This window comes from Oryctolagus cuniculus, chromosome 1 (genome assembly GCF_964237555.1).
Source record: "Oryctolagus cuniculus chromosome 1, mOryCun1.1, whole genome shotgun sequence".
Taxonomy (NCBI): domain Eukaryota; kingdom Metazoa; phylum Chordata; class Mammalia; order Lagomorpha; family Leporidae; genus Oryctolagus; species Oryctolagus cuniculus.
Window position 1 is genome coordinate 92,236,037 of NC_091432.1, and position 26,525 is coordinate 92,262,561.

Here is a 26,525-nt window from a genome sequence, read left to right on the forward strand (position 1 = left end):
GGATAGGAAGAGTGTGTTTAAAGGACTTGAAGTCTGCTTCGTTCTATCCCAGACCCCTACGTCCTGTCTGTCCATCCTTTTTCTTCTTCCTGTCTGAGGAGGCTTTTACCTACCCTGAATTTATAGCAACTATTTCTTTTCTTTTTCTTTCTTTGAAAGAGTTACAGAGAGAGGGAGAGAAAGAGAGAGATCTTCCATCCACTGGCTCACTCCTCAACTGTCTGCAACAGCAAGGGCTGGGCCTGGCTGAAGACAGGAGTCAGGAGCTACATCCGGGTCTCCCATGTGGGTGCAGGAGCCTGAGCACGTGGGCTATCCTCTGCTGTTTTTCCAGGCACATTAGCAGGTAGCTGGATTGGAAATGGAGCAGCTGGGACTTGAACTGGCACCCATTTGGGTTGCGGGCATTAGATGCTGGCATTGCAGGTGGCTGCCTAACTTGCTACACCACAACCCTGGCCCTGTACCAGCTATTTCAGTGGCTATATCCATTATCCATTTCAGGTGTGTATGTGTGTATTTTTAGCACTTTGCTGTTATTTTCATTAATAACTAATTGTTTCTTAACATAATCTTATTTAGCTGATAATCATCCATGTATTTATAAGCATTTTATATTACTTTTCTCATTGTTATTAGCTTCCCTGGTGATGGTTTTGGCCTGCCCTCTGTCAGTATGTGCATGATTGTGTAGTGAGTCACACATGCGTCTTGGTCTGTGATTGAAGATGTAGTTTCTCTAGTAGACTAGTAAATGTCCTTATAAATGGACTAACTTATTTCAGTTAAAAATAATATATGTAATATTCTTAGTGCATTTTAAAAATGCATCATAACATTTTATATTCACAAGCACGTTGAGAAAAAGGATGATAATTAAGTGTATCGATTTAGACTTGAGATCTGAATTCTGGTGTCAAGTGATTTGTAGCTTACGTAAGTTAACCTCACTGAGTCTTAACTTTTCTTTGAAATGAAGAAAGCAGTATAGCCCATAAGGGTGCTGGTTTGAGACTCAGCTGCTCCATTTATCCAGTTTCCTGTTAATTCACCTGGAAAAACAGAGGAAGATGGACCAAGTGCTTAGACTTCTGCCACCCAGGTAGGAGACATGGAAGAAGCTCCAAGCTCCTGGCTTTGGCCAGCCCCGGGTGTTGTGGCCATTGGGGAGTGAACCAGCACATGGAAGATCTTGCTCTCTCTCCCTCTTCTCTCTCTCTCTGTGTAACTCTGCCTTTCAAGAAATTAATAAATCATTTTTAAAAAATGAGATTCTGTAAAAACAATTCTTTACCCTTTTAAATATTAATTTGAAAAACAGAATGACAGGAAGAAAAGGTCAGAGAGAGAGAGAGAGAGAGAGAGATGTTCATCTGCTGCTCCACTCCCCAAATGGCAACAACAGCCAGGGCTGGGCTGAGCTGAAGTCAAGAGTTAGGGACTGCATCCAGGTCTTCCATATGGGTGGCAGGGGCCCAAGTACTTGGGGCATCTTTTCCTGTCTTCCAGGAGCAGTAGCAAGAAGCTGTGTAGTAAGTGGAGCAGCTGACACTTGTGCTGGCATTCCTATATGGGATGTGGGGCACACAAGTGGCGGCTTCACTCCTTGTGCCAAAACGCCAACTCCCTTCTCCAACTTTATTTCTTTAACAGATCATAATCTTAAAAATTTGAACTGGTGAAATCTTGTTATGTTTGCTGATTTTTTTTTCTTTTTAGGAAACATTTCAAATTTTTTTTCTGATAGTACCCCCTTTACTTTTTCTTTGTTTCTGAACCCATACAATTGTATTCAAGTAGAATATGCATTGTCCTTGCAAGAATACAGACAAAAAAATTGCTGAGTAGATGTTAAGTGTTTTAATCATAAGAAAGTAGATGAGGAAATACATGTATGAGTATTTGTGGGGAGCAGCCCGGACTGGACTGAGTTACTGGAATTAAGACTTATTCTATGCATCTGCTCTCCCACAATATGGCGCTGGGAGAGAAGAAAACAGCTTCTGCACAGCTGCCTCCAGTTCAACCAATAAACTGTAGGACTTGCTCCTGATTGGAGAGCAGCGTACTCGGCGTGTGGGCAGCCGAGTTGGGATTGGCAGAGGAGGACTATAAAGGAGGACAGAGACGGCATGCACCAGGAACATCTAAGAGGAACATCTAAGAGGAACACCTGTGCTGCCCCCGAGAAAGCCGGCCGGCGGTGTGCCGCTCCCCTGCGGAAGTGGGGAATGCGGCCAGGGGGAACTGCCCTTCCACGGAGGTGGAAGGGATAGTAGCCAACCCGGGAAGAACCAGCAGCAAACCCGGGGAGGGCCGAGCAGACAGAAAGAACAGCGCAGGGTTCAGTGTCGTTCCTCCACGAAGAGGGGGAGCGACAAGTATTAGCTTGACCTAGCCATTCCACAATGTATACATATCAAAACAGTACATTGCATATCATAAATATACAGTTTTTATTTGTCAATTAAAAAATAAAACAAAAGTTATCTTCCTTGAATTGAATTGGCTGAGTAGGGAGAGAGTGTTGCTAACATTCTTCCATCCTGCGCTGCAACATCTTGCCATCCTGCCTTCCTTATCATGGTATTCCTCTCATTGCCTCAAGCTGGAATTAACCAACTGTTTGGTCTGGTTTCAGAATATTTTTTCTAAACTTGTATGTTTGGGATGCTCTTAAACAAAGAAAAAAAACTAATGGGCTCTAATATTGATTTAATTACTTATTATGTTAGGTATATGCAAGCATGAAACTATAATCTTATGCTTATTATGTTTTCACAGTTTTTTTTTTTCTTTTAGAGACTTATTTGTTTATTTGAAAGGCAGAGTTACAGAGAAAGAGGGAGAGACAGAGAGGGAGATCTTCCATTTCCTGGCTCATTCCCCCATATGGCTACAATGGCCTGGGGCTGGGCCAGGCCAAAGCCAGGAGCCTGGAACTTCATCCACATCTCTCATACATTTTGACAATCTTAAAAGCAAATCAGTTCATAATTTAAATGTAAACAATATTGTAAAACCAATACAAAACTTTTTTTAAAAAAAAGATGTATTTATTTATTTGAAAGAGCTATGGACCACTGGTTCACTCCCCAGATGGCCACAATGGCCAGGGCTGAGCCAGACTGAAGCCAGGAACCAGAAGCTTCTTCTGGATCTCCCACATGGGTGCAGGGGCCCAAACACTTAACACATCTTCCCCTGCTTTTCCCAGACCATTAGCCAGGAGCTGGATCAGAAGTAGAATGGCCAGGACATGAACCACTGCCCATATGGGATACTGGCATCACAGGTAGCAACTGTACCCACTATGCCACAGTGCTGGCTCCTAATACCAAACTTGTGGACTACATATAATAATCAGTTTAATGGGTGTTGTTGTTTTGATGAAACTAATTTTCTTCTCACGGAGACTGGTGATAATTTCTTGTGTGTTGTTGATTCATTTGCTCACTAGTTTTCCCTACAACTACAATTGTACTTGAATTGCAAGTGAACTGCAATTCTTGAAAATCTTCTTGCCCTCATGGTAGTTCTCCCTTTATCACAAGCTTTCTTTATGTGTTAGTCACAGTGCTTTTGTTCTGCAAGCAGGTGTTCTTAGCACCTGAAATCCATGACAGAAATGAAGGAAAGTACCTGTTCCAGTAGCTGGCTACTCTTGAGTTGATAATGTAGAATCTGCATATAATGAAGACATCAGCAAGAGGGAAGCACCATTGGAGGGTGAACCAACGGCAAAGGAAGACCTTTCTCTCTGTCTCTCTCTCTCACTGTCCACTCTGCCTGTCAAAAAAAAAAAAAAAAAAAAAAAGAATATGTCTCCCCTCAGTGTCCACAGACCTCAGTTTGAAGCATACTCTTATAAAGCACTGTGATAACGTGATTGCTGTGATAACGTGTTTTAGAAAAGGCAAAATTGGCCGGCGCCGCGGCTCACTAGGCTAATCTTCTGCCTTGCGGTGCCAGCACACTGGGTTCTAGTCCTGGTTGGGGCGCCAGATTCTGTCCCGGTTGCCCCTCTTCCAGGCCAGCTCTCTGATGTGGCCAGGGAGTGCAGTGGAGGATGGCCCAAGTCCTTGGGCCCTGCACCCCATGGGAGACCAGGAAAAGCACCTGGCTCCTGCCATCGGATCAGCGCAGTGCGCCGGCCGCAGCGCGCCGGCCATGGTGGCCATTGGAGGGTGAACCAATGGCAAAAGGAAGACCTTTCTCTCTCTCTCTCTCTCTCACTATCCACTCTGCCTGTCAAAAAAAAAAAAAAAAAAAAAAAAGGCAAAATACCCTCACGTTCCATTTGGTCTTTCACAAACTCAGTTTAGCCTTATTTTGCTTGTCCCTTTTTTTTTTTTTTTTAAACTTTAAGCTAGTTTCTAGTGTGTGTGTGTGTGTGTGTGTGTGTGTGGACTGTATGTGTTTAGGACACACTTTGCTACCAGAATTTTTGGTGACACATGGAAGGTATCAAATAAAAAGGGAAAAAAAATACAGGTACAAGAAATTTTAGAGAATTTCCGTACTTTACTGCTCTGTTTACTAGGTCATCATTCAACCTGTAGTGAGAAATATTGTTTTAGGCAATTTCTGGTATTTAAATTTGTACATGGGTTATATTCAGTTTATTTTTATTTATTTATTTTTAATTTGAGAGGTAGAGTTACAGACGGAGAGGGAGATACAGAGAGGTCTTCCATCTGCTGGTTCACTCCCCAAATGGCCACAGTGGCTAGAGTTGGGCCAATGCAAAGCCAGGAGCCAGGGGCTTCTTCTCAGTCTCCCACGTGGGTACAGGGGCCCAAGCACGTGGGCCATCTTCCACTGCTTTCCCAGGCTATAGCAGAGAGCTGGATCAAAAGTGGAATAGCCGGGAATTGAGCCGGTGCCCATATGGGATGCTGGCTCTGCAGCCGGAGGCTTTACCCCCTTCTACAGTGCCAGCTCCTATGTTACAGTAAATGGAACAGCGTGCAGATTCTTGTTTATTTTGCGAGAGCCACCTCACTGCCCTTTATTCCACTGTGGTGGTTTTGCTTGTTTAGTTGGGCAGCCTAATCAAAGGTGCATACGTGTAATGACTTCAGCTCCTCATTTGGTTTTTAAAGTTATTAGAATTTGAGTTAAATGAGCAGAAGTAACTACATCTTTCCAGTGAACTGTAATTACTTTGAGGAACTGGTAGATTAGGAATGTGGTGGTTTAAGGTTCTGTTTCCATGACACCTTACGAGTAAAAGCAGTTATACTTATGTTAATTTAAATGGGAGCCTTGGCGCTCATCAGAGTGGGTTAAATTGGGCTGGCTCATTATTTCCATCCACCTCTCTTCTCATGCTGTACATGAGTTTAATAGGTGTCCTTTAACTGTGTCTTTGTTTCCTCTGGACCTCCTCTTAAATCAGGTAGTAACTGAGAGGCTGTCAGTTAGAACATCAGGGAATGGCTTGCAGAGGGAACTGAAAATGATTCCTTTCCAATGGAGGAGGCTAACTTGGCATTAACTACCCTATCCGCTGCCTCCTATTCCAGTCATCAACATGGTACCTTGGACAGTGTGCAATACTCAGGCAGCCACGAAACTTTAAAAAGGCACTGAAAAGCTGCTTTAACAAACATTTCTTTTAACCATGAACATTTTTTAGAGTACAGTGTTCATTTTGTTAACGAAGTTGCTTAGGATTATGTAAGATAAAATAATGAAGTTTACATTTATTATTGGTTTGGTGTATAATCTTATTAAAAATAATGGATTATAGAGAGTGGAAAATTTTTTGTCTAGGTTTATCAATAGAAATAATAGAGTGTCAAGCTGCTTTGAGTAAACATACAACAGCGATTGTTTATTATGGATAGATGAGAAAGAGGCATATTAGCTTGAATCTCCTTCATGAATATTGTTTCTTCCAGATCCATAATTGCCATCTTCTTCTGGCCCCAGCTTTCCCTGCTGTCTGAATGTTAATTTCCATTCACTTTAGCTTTCCAGGCAGATGCCAGCCTCTCCTCAGCCTCACCTGCCACCCGCTGGTTTCTACTTGCAGCTCCATCCATCTTGGCTTTTCCTCTGACCTGCTGAAGCTCTGCCCAGCACCTAATACTCCTTATAGTGTATCCTTACTTCATTGGGCCTCTTCAGCCAAGGGCTGCTTTTTGCTGACTTTTATCCTCAAGATTGAAACCAGTTGCTGAGCACCTGGATATCTAAGTCTAGGAACCCATGTTATGTATTTTGTCCTCGCCAGATTCTGAGTTGTAATGGCTGGTTTTTGTGTAAGTATGTCGATTTACATTGTATTTGTTCAGGATGATAATAGGAAAGTCAATAAAAATATAATTACCTTAACAGTTTCCTCTTTGGCTAGTTAAATTTCAACTTTAGCCTGGATATTTCTGATAATGTTGATCCTTCTCTCTAGGATTATAGATAACAAATATTGGGCTAATTAGAATACTCCATTCTTTGTATCTACAGAATTTGAATTTGATTATTATGAATCTAATTATAGGGGCAGGCAATCAGCTCAGCGATTAAGAGGCCACTTGGGGCACCCACATCCCATATCAGAGTGCCTTGGGTTGAGTCCTGTTTCCACTCCTCGTTCCAGATTCTGGTTAATGCATTCCTCGGAAAGTACCGGGTGATGGCTCAAGTACTTGAGTTCCTGCCACCCATTTGGGAGACCCAGATAGGGTTTAGCCTGGCCTACCCGCTTCTGTTGTGGACATTTGGGGAGTGAATCAGTGGATGGAAGATCTCTTGTCTTTCAGATAAACACAAATAATTTTAAAAAAGCTTTAAAAGAATCTAGTTATAATGCTGAATAAAGTTATAGTAGAAAAAAAGTGTAAACTATGTAGAAAAGTAAGGCAATATGTTGTAGCTAATAACTGGCCAGTTTTTTCACTGTTTTTCTTTTGGCAGAAGTGTGAATACATTAAAAAAACTCTAGTTTTTTATGATCTTGAATCTTTTGTTTGAGATTAGTTTTTCAAACTGATTTTTACAAAGAACATGGTATATAATTAACACTTTGTAGATTTTTTAGATTAATGAGTAGAGATTTTTCACTTCTAATTTTTAGTCCATAATGAAAGTCTTTATTTCTAATGACATTTTAAAAAAGATCAGTTATGGCTCTTTTTTTTAAGCGTTGGATACTCTAATTTGGCTGGTATAAAGAAGAGTGTGGGGGCCGGCATCATGGCTCTCTCTGCGGCGCCGGCATCCCATATGGGCACCGGGTTCTAGTCCCGGTTGCTCCTCTTTTAGTCCAGTTCTCTGTTGTGGCCTGGGAAGGCAGTGGAGGATGGCCCAAGTACTTGGGCCCTGCACTCGTGTGGGAGACCAGGAAGAAGCACCTGGCTCCTGGCTTTGGATTGGTGTAGCTCTGGCTGTAGTGGTCATTTGAGGGGTGAACCAATGGAAGGAAGACACTTCTTTCTGTCTCATTCACTCACTGTCTAACTCTCTCTGTCAAAAAAAAAAAAAAAAAAAAAGAGTGTTGAATTTTGTAAAGGATGGTTTGGAATGGTTTGTTTGTTTGTTTGTTTTTTTGAATTATTATTTTGAAAGGCAGAGTTACAGAGAGGGAGAGGAGGAGGCAGAGAGATCTTCTGTCCTCTGGTTCACTCCCCAGATGGTTGCAGTGACTGGAGCTGGGCAAATACGAAACCAGGAGCCAGGAGCTTCTTCTGGGTCTCCCATATGGATGCAGGAGCCCAAGAACTTGGGCCATCTTCTACTGCTTTCCCAGGCCATAGCAAAGAGCTGGATTGGAAGTGGAGTAGCCAGGACTCGAACCAGTGCCCATATGGTGTGCCAGCTCTTCAGGTGGCAGCTTTACCCGCTAAAGCACAGTGCCGGCTCCTAGAATGGTTCTTGATATCAGGTGTTACGAAAACAATTAGAAGAAACACTCCTTTTCATGTAACCTTGCTACATTAATAGAACTCTTCCTGAAGCTCAGCTTTTCTCTGGGAAGTGAGGAGACACAGAATGACATCCCTTTCTTTGGAAATCAGACATACTCTTCAGTCATGGATTTTCTGTGATATTTTCTCATGCAAATGAACACATCCATACTGCCTGCTAGTTTATGAACGACATGCTAGGTAATATTCCTTGGAAATTATTCAAATGAATGACCCAGCTTCAATTTTCTCTTTAATACCTTGGGAAAGTGATGATTTAATTTAGGAAACTGGCATGTATTTGTGTGGATTGGTGTGATAAGACAGTAATAGAGGTGAACCTTTTGTGTAGTGTATGGTGCATCATCTCTTTCCAAACAGTAGCTGTACAAAATTGATTTTATTTTGCCATGGTGTGAGTTTTCATTTATTTTTAACAAATTTATTAATTTATTTGAAAGGCAGAGCTACAGAACGAGGGAGAAATAGAGAGATATCCCATCCGCTGGTTCACTCCTCAAATGGCCACATCGGCTGGGGCTGTGCAAGGCCAAAGCCAGCAGCCAGTAGCTTCCTCCAATTCTCCTTTGGGTGCAGGGCCCAAGCACTTGGGCTATCTTCTGCTGTTTTTCCGGGCCATTAAGAGGGAGCTTGATAGGAAGTAGAGCAGCTGGGACTCACACTGGTGCGCATATGAGATGCCAGTGTTGCAGGTGGTGGCTTTACCCTATGTGCCATAGCAGTGTCCCCTCTTTTCATTTATGTAATTAACTTTCTCCTTAAAATGTTTGAGTAAAAGAGATGTCACCCATCCACATCCAAAGGGAGGGAAGATGCTGGTGGTAGAAGGGATAACAAGGGCAAACAAAGTAAAATTAGTTGTAAAAACACTTTAAATTTGATGGCTTTGGAACGTCCATCAGATTTTTGTGCCTTCTATGGAAAAAATTACTAAACGACACTGGAGAATTAAAGGAGTATGTCACACTAGCCTTTAGAGTTGTTTTACAAGTTGTGGGAAATTTGAAAGAAGTGGCTCTCATTAACAATTTGTCAACCTCAGAGAAAACATAGGTGACTTTTTAAAGGTCATATTGTGTGGGAAAGTTTTGAGAAAGCTGCCTACCATGAAAAAATGATGTCAACAGGGTGGGTATCACTAACTATCAGTGAAATGCAAATCAAAACCACAATGAGGGTTCACCTCACCCTAGTTAGAATGACTCTCATACAGAAATCATAAAATAACTAATGCTGATGAGGATTGGGGAAAAAAGATACCCTAATACACAGTTGGTAGGAATGTCAACTATTATAGCCATTATAGTAGGCAGTATAGGGATGCCTCAGAAATCTGAAAGTAGATCTACCATATGACCCAGCCATTCCAGCCCTGGGATTTTATCCAAAGGAAATGAAATCAGCATAAGAAAGAATTATTTGTACCCCAGTGTTCATAGCAGCTCAACACACAATAGCTAAGATATGGAATCAACCCAGATGTCCATCAACTGAGTACTGGATAATGAGATTGTGCTATATACACACTATGGCATTCTACTCAGTCATAAAAAAATGAAATCCTGTCTTTCACAACAAAATGGATGCAATTGAAGACCATCATGCTTAGCGAAATAAACCAGTCCCCAAAAGACAACTATCATATATTTTCCCTGATTTGTGGTAACTAATATACAAAGTTTAAAAAAAAGGATATGAGCAAAGTTAACATTTTAAGATTTGATTATTGCTTATAGCTCTTGTCTGTACTCTTGAGGAACAATTTTTTTTACCTACTACTTGTTGAACTCTTTAGCAGAGTGTTAAGCTTATGATTATATAGTAAATTGAAAGTATGTCATTATAAAAATTTAAAATTAATGAAGGAGCAGGGAGGGTAGAGTAGGTAGTATTGTTATGCTCCTAAAAGTGCATACATGGAATATGTTACCTTTATATAAATAAAAAAAAAAACTGGGGTGGGCATCGTTTTTTAGCTTGATAAGCTGCCATTGGGGTGCTTGCATCCCACGTTGGAGTGCTGGTTGGAGCTCTGGCTTTTCCATTTCTGATCCATTCCCTCTTAATGCACCAGGGAGGCAGTAGAAGATGGTGCAAGCACTTGGGACCCTGCCACCTATGTGGGAGGCCTACATGGAGTTTTGGCTCCTGGCTTTGGTCTGGCTCAGCCCTGGCCATTGTAGCCATTTGGGAATTGAACCAGAGGCTGGAAGATCTCTCTTTCTATCTCTGCCTCTCTCTGTGTCTCTGTTGCTCTGCCTTTCAAATTATAAATAGACAAATCTTCTAAGGAAATGATGTCAGCATATGAATAAGAGTGAGGGATTTTTAAGAGAAATCCAATTTTTTCCTTTATTTTCTTTATTTTGTTGTTGCCTTTACATATACTTTTTATCTTTTGAAACACTTGTTTTACTTATTTGAAAAAGTTACAAAGACAGGTAGAGACAGACAGGGAGAGAGGGAGAGAGGGAGAGAGAGAGGTCTTCCATCTGCTGGTTCACTGCCTAAATGGCTGCTATGGCCAGAGCAGAGCAGAGCTGATCTGAAGCCAGGAGCCAGGAGCTTCTTCTGGGTCTCCCACATGGCTGCAGGGGCCCAAGGACTTAGGCCATTCTCTGCTGCTTTCCCGGATGCATTAGCAGGGAGCTGAATAGAAAGTGGAACAGCTGGGACTCAAACCGGTGCCCATATTGGATGCCAGTGCTGTAGGCTAGGGCTTTAACATGCTGTGCCACAGTGCCAGCCCCTATATTTTTATTTTTAATTGACACATAGTAATTGTACATATTTATTGGGTACAGTAGGACATTTCAATACTTATATACAATGTGTAGTGATCAGATCAGGGTAATTGGCATACCTGTCACCTAACGCTTGTCATTTCTTTGTGTTGGCAGTATTCAAAAACCCTCTGCACTAGCTATTTTGAAATACGTAGTTAATTGTTGTCACCCTTACTTATCCTACTGTGTTGTGTGAATGTAGAACATTAAAAGTTATCTCTCTTACACAGATGCACCCTGTACTCGTTAACCATCTTCCCTGTGGGTAGCCCTTTCTCAAGTTACTTGCTCTTGTTACAGCCCTGCCACGGTAACTTTCTCACTATGTGATGTTGCTGAGTGTCTCTTCCTTTTTCTCTTTCATGTCTTCTCTCCTCTTAAATGTTGGTGGTACACAAGGCTTTCCTCTCAGTCCTTTTACTGTTTGCTTTCCTGATGTGCTAACATCTGTTCCCAACCTTCACCTCGCTTTCCTGATCTCTGTGCCAACTTTTCACCTGTCTAGAGATTTAACACCTGGATGTGCTTCAGGCAGCCTTAGACACAACCTGTGAGAAACAATTCAACCTGTCATGAAAAAGTTGTTTTTTTTTTTTTTTTTTTTTTAATTTTATTTTTTCATTTGAGAGGTAGAGTTATAGACAGAAGGAGAGAGAGAGAGAAAGGTCTTACATCTGCTGATTCAATCCCCAACTGGCCACAATGGCCGGAACTAGGCTAATCTGGAGCCTGGAGCCAGGAGCTTCCTCTGGTCTCCCATACAGGTGCTGGGGCACAAGCACTTGGGCTGTCTTCTGCTGCTTTCCTAGGCCATAGCAGAGAGCTGGATCAGAAGAGGAGCAGCCGGGACACTAACTGGTGCCTATATGGGATGCTGGCACCACAGACGGAGGCTTAGCCTGCTACGCTACAGCACCAGCCTCAAGAAATGATCCTTCCTTTCTAGCTGTCCTTTTTGTTTTCTATTTTGTTCAGATAGATCACCAACTAAATGTTTATCTTTTCAGAAAGCACTGGAGCCTTCTAACTCTCCTTTTCACCTTACCAGAACCTACCATTTCATTAGCTCTACAAGTCTATACTTAAAATATCTTCAATTTCATTTTCTCTGCCTGCATTGTTTCTCATACACATACATGTGAATTTTTATATATGAGTGCACTTCTAGAAGTCTGTGGAAAATAGAATTAAAAGATTATTTTGCCTCACCATAAACTTAATCTTTCAACTCCATTTTCTAAGAACTTTTTGAAGTACTCTAGCATATATACATGTGACACTTGAGGGTCAAAAAATATCAGAATAGCTTTATAACTGTTTCAGAAATTGGGTGCAGAAAATTTGATATAGCTGTATAATTATATATAATATAATATGTGCAATTATTTTTTTCTTGCTTAAAACAACAAAAATTTTATTCTTTCACATTTTTTTTTTTGGTAAAGATTTATTTTGTTTATTTGAAAGGCAGAATGGCAGACAGAGAGAGAGAGATTCTATTTGCAGTTTACTCCCCAAATGGCTGCAGTGACTGGGCCTGGGCCAGGCTGAACCCAGGAGCTTAGAACTCCATCCAGGTCTCCTGCCTGGGTTGCAGGGACCCAGGCACTTGGGCCATATTGTGCTGCTTTCCCAGGCACATTAGCAGGGAGCTGGATTGAAAGCAGAGCAGCTGGGACTCCAGCCAGCACTCTGATAGGATGCCAGTGTTGCAAGCTGTAGTTTAACCTGCTAAGCCACAACATCAGTCCCTCTTTCACAATTCTTGAGTCAAGGAGACTGAAAGAAAGGTGTCAGCAAGGCTAGACTCACTCTGAGGTATTCTAGGAAGGGTTCTTACTCGCCTCTTGTCTGGTGGTGGTTGTCATCCAAGGCATTCCTTGGCTTGTAGATGCATCACTCAGATCTCTGCCTCTGTTGCCACATGGTGTTCTGCCTGCATGTCTCTATTTTATTTTGCTTAGTCTTTGGAATATAAACTTCCAGGTGCCAAGCATATTTGTATTCTAATCAGCTCTTACCTCTTTGTGGATACTCAGTAACTGTTTGAACTTCGGCTAATTTACATTTTACTAAGAAGAGGATTTTGAATATCTGAGGAGTAAATGAGCCTGGAGAATGGTGACGACACATATATTTTTAAATATTGCTGTCAGCAGGTTTTATATGCAACCACATTGGCCTTTGTATGCTGATTTTTTGGGCTGGGTAGTCAGTGCTGGCAGACAGCACCATGAGTTGGAACTTGGTTCCAGTCTTGGCATTTCACTAACTGGTGGCATCATGGGTGCAAGCCTATTTTCATCAAAAATGACAATAACATTTATCCTATATGCCTTATAGGATTTTTGTGTAAGCAAATGGAAAGAATGTATAATAGCATAATATAAAAGTATAACATCTTTATTTGCTTTAGTCAGGATCATTATAATCCTAATTGTTCATGGTTTCTCAGGATTTTAAGAGCCGCTTTTCAGTATTATAATTGTGTTCTTTAGAAATGAGAAATTATTGAAATGGAAATGTTTTAATTGAATACTAAAGCATGGGCTTGTTTGTCACTCAAATTAACTTTATTTAGTAAGAGGTGATTATAAGAAATGGCATGGCTTTGATTTACCTTTTTTTTTTTCTATAAAAAAGAAACACATACCTGGCTTGATTTTGGAACCATGGAAGTATTAGGTTTGCATTTAGGGATTAGTGAAAAGTTGAATAGATTTTGAAACTTTATGGATAGATCTGCTGATGCATCAGTTCTGTTGCCTCAAATCAATTGTCTTTAAAATGACAATCACAACTTGTACTGCAGTGGAACAAAATTGATAGTTGGGCAATTGCATAAAATGTAACAGGCTGAATTCTGTAGTTGAGAGCACGTTTTTCTGCATTGGTTTCTGCATTTTGAAGATAGAGAGTGGCTCAGAAAAGTGCTTTCCTAGGTGTTGCCTCTGCTACACAGATGTTTTGTAAATGTAATTATGTTGAAATTGAGATCATCCTAGTGGTTATTGTTGAGAAAAGAAAATGATGAGATTGGTAGGACATTGCTGGAGGGCCTGGGAGCAGGAAATTCAATTAAGAGTTGAAGAGGAAGATTCAGTTGACTTAGGGAGAAAATTGAATTGAGCCTTTTTGTTAGATAACCCAGGGAAGGTGGTGCAATTGACTTTAGTCAGAATAGCCAGCAGAGGACATTTGGATGGTACTTCTAAAAAAAAAAAACCAGATTGTTTTTAAAAAGAAAGAGGGACATGTGTTTGGCACAGCAATTAAGACATTGTTTTGGACACTTGCATCCCAAATCTGAGTACCTTGTTTCCTGGCTCAGTTTCTCATTCAAGCTTCTGCTAATGTGCACCCTAGGAAGCAGCAGGTGATGCCTCAAGTACTTACAATCCTGCCACCCGTGTGGGAGACCCAGATTGAGTGCCAGTCTTCTGGCTTTGGCCTGGCCTAGCCCTGTCTGTTGAGGCATTTGGGGAGTGAATTAGTGGCTGGGTGTTCTCTTTCTGTGTTTCCCTCCCTCCTTTTCTGTCTCTGTCTTTCCAATAACATGAAAATAAATAAAAAGTTGGAAATAAAACAGGTATTTTTTTTTCTTTTAAGATTTATTTTATTTATTTGAAAGAGTTACAGAGAAAGGTAGAGCCAGAGAGAGAGAGAGAGGTCTTCATTCTGCTGGTTCACTCCCCAAATGACTGCAATGGTCAGAGCTGAGCTGATCCAAAAGCCAGGAGCCAGGAGCTTCTTCCAGGTCTCTCATGCGAGTACAGGGGCCCAAGAAGTTGGGCCATCTTCTACTGCTTTCCCAGGCAAAGAGCTGGGATCAAAAGAGGAGCAGCTAGGACTTAAACCGGCGCCCATATGAGATGCCAGCGCTGCAGGCTGTGGCTTTAACCTGATGCACCACGGCGCCAGCCCCAAGAAAGGTATTTCTTAGTGGGTCTATGAGCTTAAAGGTAGCTCAGGCCTGAGGAAGTGAGGAACAATTAACAGGAAGTCTGGACTTTTAGGAAAGCTTGAGAAGTGAGCGCTGGAAAAGACCAGCCTCAGGGGTTGAAGGAAGTGAATATGATCCTGAATAATCCTGAGCAAGGAAAATCAGTGAGTGACAATGAGGGCATCCAGGTTGGGTGCACATCCCTTTCTTCCTAGTCTTGTCTTGATTTCTCATAACAGAAATTAGAATTAGAATTAGAATTAGAATTAGAATTAGAATTAGAATTCCGTGGCTATTCAAGGCCAGCTCAGTGTGATGTTTTGTGACACCGTTGATAAGAGAAGATGAAACAAGGATGCAGAACCTAGTTGACAGTCCCAAGATGCTCTCCACATTTGCATCTTTAGGTTGTGACCTCAGCTGGTTTCTTATTTGAGATTATGCTTTGCAATACTGTCAGGACACAGGTTAACTCCAGCTAATTCCAACTTATCCAAATAATCTGAATTTTATATCTTATTAAAAGAAGCAGGGAGGGGTTGCTCTTTAGCTAAGTAGCATTTTCAGTCGTACATGCACAGTGCGAATAACATTTCATCTTTAATCATTAGAATGTTTTAATGTTACCAAGTTCAGTGAAGACTTATCATTATCAGGAGTCAGCCTGGTAAAATAGAGCCTAGGCTTTGGAGGCAGAGAAACACTTTTTGGTCCCAGGTTTGCCACTTAACAAGCTGTGAGACTGGGAACATGTCACCTGACTTCTTTTGTGAGTTTCCTTGTAATATGCATATTTTCAGGATTCAAGGAGGTAATGCAGGTAAAGTATCTGGCAACAATGGATGATACTCGGTTATTTTCTCATCTCTTGACCAGTTATAAACAGCCACCACCACCCCATTTTAAAATTGAAAACAAGATCAAATAGCTTTTCTTTCTTTTTTTTTTTTTTAAAGATTTATTTATTTATTATTTGAAAGACTGACAGAGATCGACCTTCCATCTGTTGGTTCACTCCCCATATGGCTGCATCAGCCTGGACAAGCCTCAGTGAAGCCAGAAGTCAGGAACTCTACGTGGGTCTCCCATGTGTGTGTCAGGGACCCCAGTACGTGGACCATCATCTGCCGCCTTCCCAGGCACATTAGCAGGATGGTAGATCAGAAGCAGAACAGCTGGGAACTTGAACCAGCACTCTGATACAGGAGACTGGCATCACAAGTGGAGCTGTAACTCACTGTGCCACAACACCAGCCACATGAGAAGGCTTTTCTAAGCACAGTCTTCACATTACCTGGACACATGCATTGCATTTGATGTAGATATAAGAGCTGTAAACCATGTGTCAGTGCTTGATATCATGAATGTGGCTGGCAGTGGGAATACACCAGTGTATCTGCAGAAGGGCTTAGCTGACTTTTTAAGGACCTTTCCACATCTGAGATTTTATGATTTTGTAAGAAGTATGGTTTACGTAATGACTTACTTTGATGATTTGATTATTTGACAGATTCTTGAGACGATTAGATCCATAAGCATAGGCACCACATCTTTGGGACTGTGGAGCTGTACACATGAGACACGTTGAGGAAGTGTTTATTAAATGGCTAGACCTACAGAAAGTTGTGTCAATCCAGTGTTTGGAGATAGCAATGTCTGCAGTTTGTTGTTAACCATGTAATACTGGAACCGATTCTGAAGATAATTTTCATTGTGTAAAAGCTAACCACGTAATACTAGAACCAATTCTGAAGCTTTATGTGAAGATAAATATCATTGTGTAAAAGCTTCTAGAATACTATATACACTTATCAGAATGAGATTGAAGAAGTTTTATTCAAGCAATTGGTATTATGTTAAACAATGAATTTTGTCTTCAACAATGTCAATTTTATATATAATAACTCAGCTTTAAGGAATATTGTAAAGACAGTGAAATTGTCCAAATGATTTATATTGTTTCCTATTTGTAAAAAAGTATTATGTAGGGGCCGGTGCTGTGGTGTAGCAGGTAAAGCCTCTGCCTGCAGTGCCGGCATCCCATATGGACACCGGTTCGAGACCTGGCTGCTCCACTTCCAATCCAGCTCTCTACTGTGGCCTGGGAAAGCAGTAGAAGATGGCTCAAGTCCTTGGGCTCCTGCACGCGCAAGAGACCAGGAAGAAACTCCTTGCTCCTGACTTTGGTTCAGCACAGCTCCGGCCATTGCAGCCAATTGAGGAGTGAACCAGGGGATGGAAGACCTCTCTCTCTCTCTCTCTCTCTCTCTCTCTCTCCTGCCTTCTCTCTCTGTGTAACTCTTTCAAGTACATAAATAAATCTTTAAAAAAAATAAATAAAGAAGTTCCATTAAAAAAAAAAAAAGCATTGTGTGTCTCCTTTTCAAGGTGCCATTTCAACAGGTTGATTTTAATTGTGTGTGAATGCCTTCTTTTAAAATTCTGGCTTATTTATTTCATGGAGGGGTGTGGGGAGCAACAAGGACTAGACTGTTACTGAAATTAAGACTTATTCTATGCATCTGCTCTCCCACAATATGGCGCTGGGAGAGGAGTAAACAGCTTCTATGCAGCTGCCTCCAGTTCAACCAATAAGCAGCAGGACATGCTCCTGATTGGAGGAGAGCAGCGTACTCGGCGTGTGGGTAACAGAGTTGGGATTGGTGGAAGAGGACTATAAAGGAGGAGAGAGACGGCATGCACCAGGAACATCTATCTGAAGGACACCTGAGCAGCCCCCGAGAGAGCCGGCCGGCGGTGTGCCACTCCCCTGCGGAAGTGGGGAAAGTGGCAGGAGGAACCGCCCTTCCACAGAGGTGGAAGGGTCGGTAGCCAACCCGGGAAGAACCAGCAGCAAACCCGGGGAGGGCCGAGCAGACAAAAGAACAGCGCAGGGTCCTGTGTCATTCCTCCACGAAGAGGGGGAGCGACATAATGGTGCCGTGACTCGGATATGAAGCCTAGGCAGGGTTTAGTGTCGTTCCTCCACGAAGAGGGGGAGCGACAGAGCGGGGGTCGAGGTGAGTGCATAAGTGAGCACTTCCATCTACTGATTTACTCTCTAAATGCCCACGATGGCTAGGTTTGTACCAGAGATGGAGCCAGGAGCTGGGAATGAAGTTCAGATTGTCCTAGTGAGTGGCAGGAACCTAATTATTTGAACCGTCACCACTGCCTCCCAGGGTCTACATATGGTCAAGAGCCAAATCCAATAATCAACCAGGGGCACTCCCACATGGATGCATGGGTATCTTAACTGGTAGGCTAAATTGCCATGCCCTATTCATTTTTTTTAAAGTTTTATTGAGGCATAATTTGTTCCCATAAAATTTACCCTTTTAAAAATTCAATATTTTTTTCATATATGCACAGAGTTGTGCAACCAGTACTGTTCTCTTATTTTAGCATATTTCCATCATCATAAAGAAACCCTGTCTCCATTTTCCTTCTTTCCTAACCCCTGGAAACTGTTACTATTATACTTTCTGTTTGTAGAGATCTCCCTGTCCTATACTTTTTTGGATGATCCGAATCATTTACTATGTGGTCTTTTGTAACATGGGATCTTTCAGTTCGCATGTTTGCAAAGGCTCTTCCATATTTAAATATGTATCAGCACTTTGTTCCTTTTATTGCCATATGTTTTCCAGTTTTCTTCTGTTTACCTATTCTCCAGTTGATGGACATTTCACTTCTCCTTTTTTTGGCTGTTAGGAGTAGTATGCTGCTATGGACCTTCATGTACCTGTTTTTGTATGAACATGAGTTTTCATTCCCTTGGGTATATATATAGGAGTAGAATTGCTGAGTCATATGGTAACCCTGTATTTCAACTCACTTTTATGTATGGAAACTTAATAAGTGTATAAGCATTTATGTTGCATTCTTTACGATGGAAAACATTTTGAGAGCTAAACACATACTTAAAACATTATTACCTTCCATAACAAAGTCAGATGTAGCTTTCATAGAGAAAACAGAGTCAGTAGGTGGGTATGAAAGAGGAAACATTTACATGTTCTTTTAATTTTTGTTATAGATGGATAAATATTTAAATATAGTGGATGAGCAATTTTTATGTATGCAAAGAGAGTGACAAGAGGGAGGAAGAGGCGGAAACAAGGGAAAGTGGGAGTGAGGGCAAGGGAGAGAGATGTGGAGCAGAAAGAACAGAATAGTATTCCTGTGTTCATTGAGTATATTTATTTAGCACTTAAACTTGTATGCCAGGTGCTCTGCCATGCTCTGGGAATATAGACCCAACAGAGGCCCTGCTCACCTGGGTTTACACTGATTGAAGACCTGCTGAGATGGGATTACGTGTGCATTGCTATTGCTTAGTGTTGATAGCCTTTCTCTTTTTTTCCCTTTGTTGCACTAAGTAACCTGTGCAGTCTTCCGTAATAGCAGGCAACATGGTGCCTGGAATCTCACATGAGAAGGTGAATATCCTTTCACCATCCATTCAGATCACTCAGGTGTCACTTTTGGACCACCCTCAGTCCTTCCAGCACTGTTAAGGATACAGAGATGAGTGCATGTGTGCATGCATGTATATGTGTGCATGCCGAGTAACTAGTAAGACACTTTCCTTCTTAAATCCGCTTTCTTCATTGTTACAATGAGGGTAATAATACTTCTTTTTTCATGAAAATTAAATCCCTTTTGTGAGAAGTACCTAGCATAGAACATAGAAACCAGCTTATTGTAGGTATTTCAGTGACACTGTTTTTCTGAATAGAACAGATAAAGTAATATCCCTTTAAAAATGTTCTAGGGGCTGGTGTTGTGGCATAGTGGAATAAGCCACCTCCTACAATGCTGGCATCCCATATGGGCACCAGTTAGAGTCCCAGCTGCTCTGCTTCTGATCCAGCTCTCTGCTGATGCACCTGGGAAAGCAGCGGAAGATGGCCTAAGTGCCTGGGCCCCTGCACTCACCTGAGAGACACAATTTGCGTTACAGATTCCCGGTTCCTGCCTGCCCTAGCCCCGGCTGTTGCAGCCATTTGGGGAGTGAACCAGCAGATAGAAGATTGAACTCTCTCTCGTACTCTTTCTCTCTCTAATCCTGTCTTTCAAATAAATAAATAAATTGCCAAAAGTGTTTCAAAGGGGATATTTTTAATGCCTTTTTATGGTGGTAAGCTTATAATTTTATTGTATAATTTATTTGAAAGGCAGAGTTAACAGAGAGAGAGGAAGAGACAAAGAGGAAATCTTCCATCAGCTGGGTCACTTCCGAAATGGCCACAACAGCCAGAGCTAGGCCAGGCCGGAGCCAGGAGCTTCTTCGAGTTTTGCATGTGGGTATCAGGGCCCAAACACTTCCTTATTATTAGGGGGCTGGATGGGAAGTGGAGCATCCGGGAATTGATCTGGTACCCAAGTGGTTGTTGGCATTGCAGGTGGTGGCTTAACCCGCTATGTCACAACGCTGGTCCCATGATGATAAGCTTTATTTTACTTTAAGTACAGCCTTCCATGTCCACATGAACACACTTAAAAAATATAAACACAATAATAGTATATAGGTCATTTATTCCATTAGCTCAGATGTTTTACTTGCTTCTGCATATTTTTTATTACTTGCATATTTATAGCTAAAAATCTTCAGATTGAAGGTGATCCTTATGTGTAAGTAATTTAAAACAGTCTACATACTAAATGTAAGTGAAACCAGAGTGGATTACAATTTGAGTAAAGAAACATCTGCAGTTTTCTATAGTTCACCAAAAGGAAATTGGGTCATGTATCGCTATGTGATTGAATAAGACTTTCATCTTTTAAAGAATTTTTCCTACCTAAAATCTGCATTCATCATTGTTCTGAAATGGGTCTGTGGTATATACTCTGCTCTGCAGAGTTTGGGGAGCCCCAGTGCATTCTGGAGTTGGATTTAAAGTGCAACTGCAGCATCTGCTGAACGTAACTGGAAATCAGAAACTATGGGTTCCAAAGTATATGCAGCCACACTCATTGAGATTGCTTCCTCCTTAACTGTTTAAATCAGTCCTTGCTTATTTCTCTTCAGGTCCTAAATAGTGTGTTTTAATTATGTTACTTCCTCCTCTGTGTATCATAAACATTGTGCTTTTTGAAGAAATTACTTATTAGAGTAAAAAGTAGTCCTATAGGGCACCTTTTAGCTTTAAGGTTCTTTTTGAACAGTGTTTTGTTTGCCCCTGCTTCTTGACTTTCCCCCACCCCCAAAATATCTGTGTGTGCATAGGTGTGTATTCCCTAGTGTACCAGCACCCCAGGGTTCTCTAAACTTTGACTTATATCTCTATGCCCAGTACTTTACCTGTTATGTGTTTGTTTTCAGTAACTCTTACATAAATGGTTATGTCGAGTTTGTGAATATTTTACATTGGGATAAAGCCTAGGTGTCTGCTGGCCAGTTATCAAATGCAAAGAGCATCATAGCCATCATTTTACTGGGCTGTTGCGTATGTGTCAAACATCCCTATTGACTACTCCGTGCTTCTAGAACCATCTCCCTTGGATTCTGTGGAAACATTCTCTATCAATCTTCATCAACTTTCCATCTTTTTCCTCTTAGTCTCTGATAGTTCTTCACCTGTTTTCTTTCTCGTGAATAAAAGTGTTCATATTGTCCACTGAGAACCTTTTCTCAGTAGACTTAAATTGGTGATGACTATTTAACTATAGCCAGATGGTTAATATCTTTGTAATACATTGGGAAAGGATGAGATTATGGAGCCAGCAGATAACTGGGCATTGTACATACACAGTGAATTATCCAAAGAATAAAAATAGCTGTTAACCTGTGATGGATAATCACCTTTAACAGAAGTCACAGGAATGCAAATGAACATAACAGAAAGCTATCAATTTTTTATTTATTAAATTAGTGAAAGGATTTTGAAAGAATATCTTTTGCTAATTAAGGATGCACTAGGACTCTTAAATTTTTTTATTTATTTGAAAGGCAGAGTTAGAGACAAAGGCAGAGGCAGAGAGCTTCCATCTGCTGGTTCACTTCCCAAATGGCCATGTTGACCATCTTCCCATCTTCAATTTCTGGCTGTTTTCATTATATCTCTCTTTTATGCAGTCTTCTTTGAGCCTTTTTTCTTTCCTTTAGAAATGACATGTCAAAGCTCTCATAAAATATATGTATCCAGGTCTGGGCTGTTTTATTTGGTTGAAGTTTTCATAGACAAATTAACTATACCAGGTGTTCCATTAAAATATAGCTAGTATTAATAGCCATAAGTGTTCTCCTGGAAAATAGATTTAGGTTTTAAGGATGTTAAGAATACATTTCTGGCAGGAGTTTAGCACAGAGCCCATAGTGAGTTTAATCTCTTTTGTAATGTTTTATAAATGATTAGAAGCAAATCCAGTTCCTGGGAAATCCTCATTAGGAGAACATGATATTATCTTTGAGGCAATTGATATTGAGGCTGATGAATCAAGGTTGAAAGGGGAAAGTTTAAGACTCAAAGGCAGCTCTATTGTTTGATAAAATTTGCCATTGCATAAGGTAGTCTGGAAATGTATCCTGGCTCTGACCTGTTATCCAACCTTAGGCAAGTCCTTAACTCCCTCTGAGGCTATTTACTTTAAATTTAGGATAGCGGTCTTTGCCATACAAGTTTATTGTGATACTTAACATTCATTTAGTAACCTTGATTAAACATTGTGCTAGGAACATAGCTTAATCCAAAATAAATGACCCAATAAAAGGATAATTTGGTTTTCTTTAATTTCTGCTAAAAATACAGAGACTTTTAAGGTATTTAGTTAAGAGGAATTTGGTATAATAAAACATTGTTATATTGGCTATGCTTTAGGGATTTCTTTAGAAGATCTGCAGACATTTGTTCCCTTGGAAGGATTATTGTGAGTGGTCTGCTTTTTCCATTGTCTTTTCTCTCAAGCTTATATTTGAGCAAATTTGTTGCATTATGTTTACATTGGTGATGTATGTTTTTTATTTTTATGTGGCTTGAATTTTTATATTTATGTCTTTCTAACCAAATTGTTGTATCACAGTTGTCCCATATTCTCTTAATAAAAAATGAAAAATAACTTAAGGCAAGGATTTTTGCTACTGGGCTCTGTCTGGCCACTCTGAACAGGTATGGTTTTGTAATATGGTATCAGTATCCTGTACCTTCTGTTACTTAAATCATGAGTAACTGTAATGGGCAAAATGATGCAAAAATTTCTGAAATCCTGTTTTTATGAAAATAGGCAGAATCTGTTTTTGCAAAGCTCTTGAGTTACCTAAAGGCTATGAAATGCTCATTTCAAGACAACTAAAATGTGTTTACATGTAGAGTCAACTTTAAAAGATTTTTTATTTATTTATTTGAGAGGTAGAGTTACAGACAGTGAGAGACAAAGACATTGGTTCACTCCCCAGATGGTCGCAATGGCTGGAGCTGTGCCAATCCGAAGCCAGGAGCCAGGTGCTTCTTCCTGGTCTCCCATGCAGGTGCAGGGGCCTAAGGACTTGGGCTATCTTCTACTGCTTTCTCAGGCCACAGCAGAAAGCTGGATTGAAAGATGGGCAGCTGGGACTAGAACCGGCGCTCATATGGGATGCCGGCACGGCAGGTGGAGGATTAACCTACTGCGCCTCAGCACCGGCCCCTGTAAAGTCAACTTTTAAAAGCTGCAATCTGAAAAGGTTATTATTGATCACATCTCATACTTATAAATCTGCTAAACATAGAAGCACTTCAAAGGATCAACAGCAAATTGAGGTTTAAGGTAAAAGTGCATTTAGATGTGAAACTTGGAAGTGTGTATATGTGTATTTGTGTGTCTCTCTGTGTATCTGATATTTAGATAATTCAGTGCCTTTAGAGGCAGCCATTCCTACTAATTACAACTTCCAAAGTTGATGGGTGCTTCATCTTCCCACGCGTGGGAAAGGGAATTCCAAAATTCCAGAGTGAAAGGGATTTTTTTGAGAGTAAAGACAGCCCACTCTTCAACATCTGTGGATGGTTCTTGATCCTGTGATGCAGAGACAGTAGATACCAGCTAGGGAAGAGATACCTGGCTGGCTGTGTTTTTGAGATTCTTTTTACTTGGTCAGGCTGAACTGCAGCAGACAGACATAAAGAATTCTTATTAAACAGGTTGACTTTGGCTCCCACATTTATTATATCCTTGTGCAATCTGGTTAGCTTGTCTCCAGTTGGAGAAGAGGAGTTACTTTCCTCTTTCTGTCCTTAAATAAGTGTAGCTGAGAGAAAATTTAACTTCGTGGAAGTAATAATCTGTTTTTGAAGGGAATACTCTTTCTTATCCATTTCCTCTTCTTAACTTGGTCAGAGAACTGTCCAGAACAGTGCAGGCTTTGTCCTCCTCCCTTCCAGAACAGGATGTCCTGCAACTGGTTAGCTTTATGATCCTAGTTGCCCCTGGGGTATAAAACCCTGAGTAGAGTGAGTTCAGTCTCCCTCAGCTGCACCAGGACACGTGCAGGACGAGACTCCTTCCCAGGAAGCTTTCCTGACCCTTGGGGTTCTGGCTTGCTGTGAGACTATTGCTTCGTGCTGCCTATCAGTGAGTAATAAAGTTGCTTTGCCTAACTTGTTATTGGAGTGTTCTGTCTCTCAGCACTCATACTCTGGCAGCTGAGTGTGTGCAAAACCTCCTGTCAGAGTTAGGAACTGTAGCAGAACTGGATGAGGTGTTTAGGGTGTCCCCCCCCCCCCCGCCCCCGGGGAGCGATACTGGTGCATTTTATTGCTGAGGTATTTAGAGTCTTCCCTTGAGATTGGTAACTTGTGCACTGTCCCCTCAATATCCCAGGCAGATGCTGGTACTCAATACCTTCCTTCACATTGGGGAGCTTACGAAAGAGTAAGGAACCAACGATTCCTGTTCTTAGAAAGCTTCCAAACAGAATACTGATGGGTGAAAGGAACTGCAGTAGATGGTTTTAGTTGGCTGAGAGGTCACTGGAGGAATTGCATTTAGCTGATGTCCACTGATTAGACTGGAGACGGAAGATAGTCTGGTAGAAAAGGGCAGCATGGAAACAAAACACTGAAGCAGTGTTAACAAATGCAAAGTGAGGGGAGACCTGGAAACCAGGTCCTGTGAATGCCTATGAAAGTTGCTCTGGGAGCCAGCCTTGTGACTCAGCGGGTTAAGTTGCTGTGTGCATTTGGAAGACTGGTTCAAGTCCAGCTTGCTATGCTTCGCTTCAGGTCCAGCTGTTTGTGAATGCTCCTGGGAAGATGGCAGAGGATAAGCCAAGGACTGCCATCCATGTGGGAGACTCAGGTGGGGTAGCTGGGTCCTGGCTTTGGTCTGGCCCAGACCTGGCTGTTGTGGTCATCTGAAGATTGAACCAGTGGATGGAAAATTTCTTTCTGTCCATCTCTCTCTCACTGTCTGCCACTCAGTCTTTCAAATAAGTAATTAAATAAATATTTTTTAAAATGTTGACAGTGTCTACTTATAAAAAACACAAAATGAGGGCTGGCGTCGTGGTTCACTTGGTTAATCGTCTGCCTGTGGCGCTGGCATACCATATGGGCACCAGGTTCTAGTCCTGGTTGCTCCTCTTCCAGTCCTGCTCTCTGCTGTGGCCCGGGAGGGTAGTGGAGGATGGCCCAAGTACTTGGGCCTCTGCACCTGTGTGGGAGACCAGGAGAAGCACCTGTTCTTGGCTTCGGCTCAGTGTAGCTCCAGCTGTAGTGGCCATTTCGGGGGTGAACCAGTGGAAGGAATACATTTCTCTCTGTCTCACTGTCAAATAAAAAAAAAAAACACAAAATGAAAGTTAGCCCCATCTATGCAGTAAGCTCCATGGGGACCTGTGCCCGTCGTGCCTGTGCTGTGTTTTATTCATTGTGATTTCTGCCCCTTCAGTTGTGCTGCATCCATGGATCGTGGAATCATTATGCACTGAATGTAGGCCATGACCAGCAAGGCAGCACATACCAGTGTGTGCATTTTCGTTAAGACCTACCTGTCATTTGTTGAAAAGGATGTTTCTAAGCTTTGATAATTGGATATCAAAATTTCATTATAAGTAAATCGAAAAAAACTAGTGGATTCTGAGTCAAATGATATAGGCAATTAATGAAGATAATGAAATTGAGTTCTTGGGAAAATGAACCAATACAATTTTCGTAGTTGCATTTCCTAATTGTTAATTTCCGGAGTAAGATTTCCTAATTGTTAATTTCTGGAGTAACAGTGCTTTCCCTTAACTCATTCTATTATATGAAATAAAATTGTGTTTGTATTTTTATGTCCTTTGGGATAAGGGTCATTAGAGGAATATCATTTAGCACATCTTTGAGGGTGATGTGCACTGATTAGGTGATGTTTCTGTAGGGGGAGGGGGAGATAATGAACTGAATTCCACCATAAAAAGGCATTAAGAAATCTAAATTTAGCAAATAATTTTATTTTGTTAGTAGGTAATTCTTGCTGGAAAGGAAGTCACTTAAAAATGTTCGGGGGAGGGATATGTCTTGAGAGAATGTTCAGAAAGGATAGGAAAGCCTTTTTAAAAGCCTTCTCAAGGTTGTTTGGAGAGTGAATGTGTAGAATGGAGCAAAAAGAAATATTAAGTAAGCAGACGATGGGTATCCATTCAGAGCCCCTGAACTGAAGGAGGGCCAGAGAGGAAAATTCCAGGGTAAGCTCTTGAGGTACTTAAAGCTACAGAGTTGAGTATTCATGGGGGATTTCAGCAGCTGAGACATCTGTTGAACAACAAATATCACTAAACATTTATCATCTGAGGATGGTTCTGGGTTATGTAGAGGACAAATTCAGAGAGGGAAACTGTAGAGAAGCTGCCTTGGTTTTAGGGGATCAACAGTCTTTCCAGCTGACTGTGGATTTGCTATGTAC

The 26,525-nt window shown here is 41.2% G+C and overlaps 1 protein-coding gene across 5 annotated transcripts in view; it reads left to right on the forward strand.

Annotated features, from left to right (window-relative positions):
• The window catches only part of ARHGAP42 (Rho GTPase activating protein 42), a 304,390-nt gene that overhangs the window by 2,651 nt on the left and 275,214 nt on the right, over window positions 1-26,525 (forward strand). Inside the window, exon 1 of one of the 5 annotated variants that reach the window (XM_070077272.1) lies at window positions 24,123-24,212. The exons of the other annotated variants lie outside the window; for them this stretch is intronic. The gene's annotated coding sequence lies outside the window, so the exon portion shown is untranslated. Of the gene's footprint in view, window positions 1-24,122; window positions 24,213-26,525 lie in introns of those variants that run through there. 5 annotated transcript variants of the gene reach the window in all.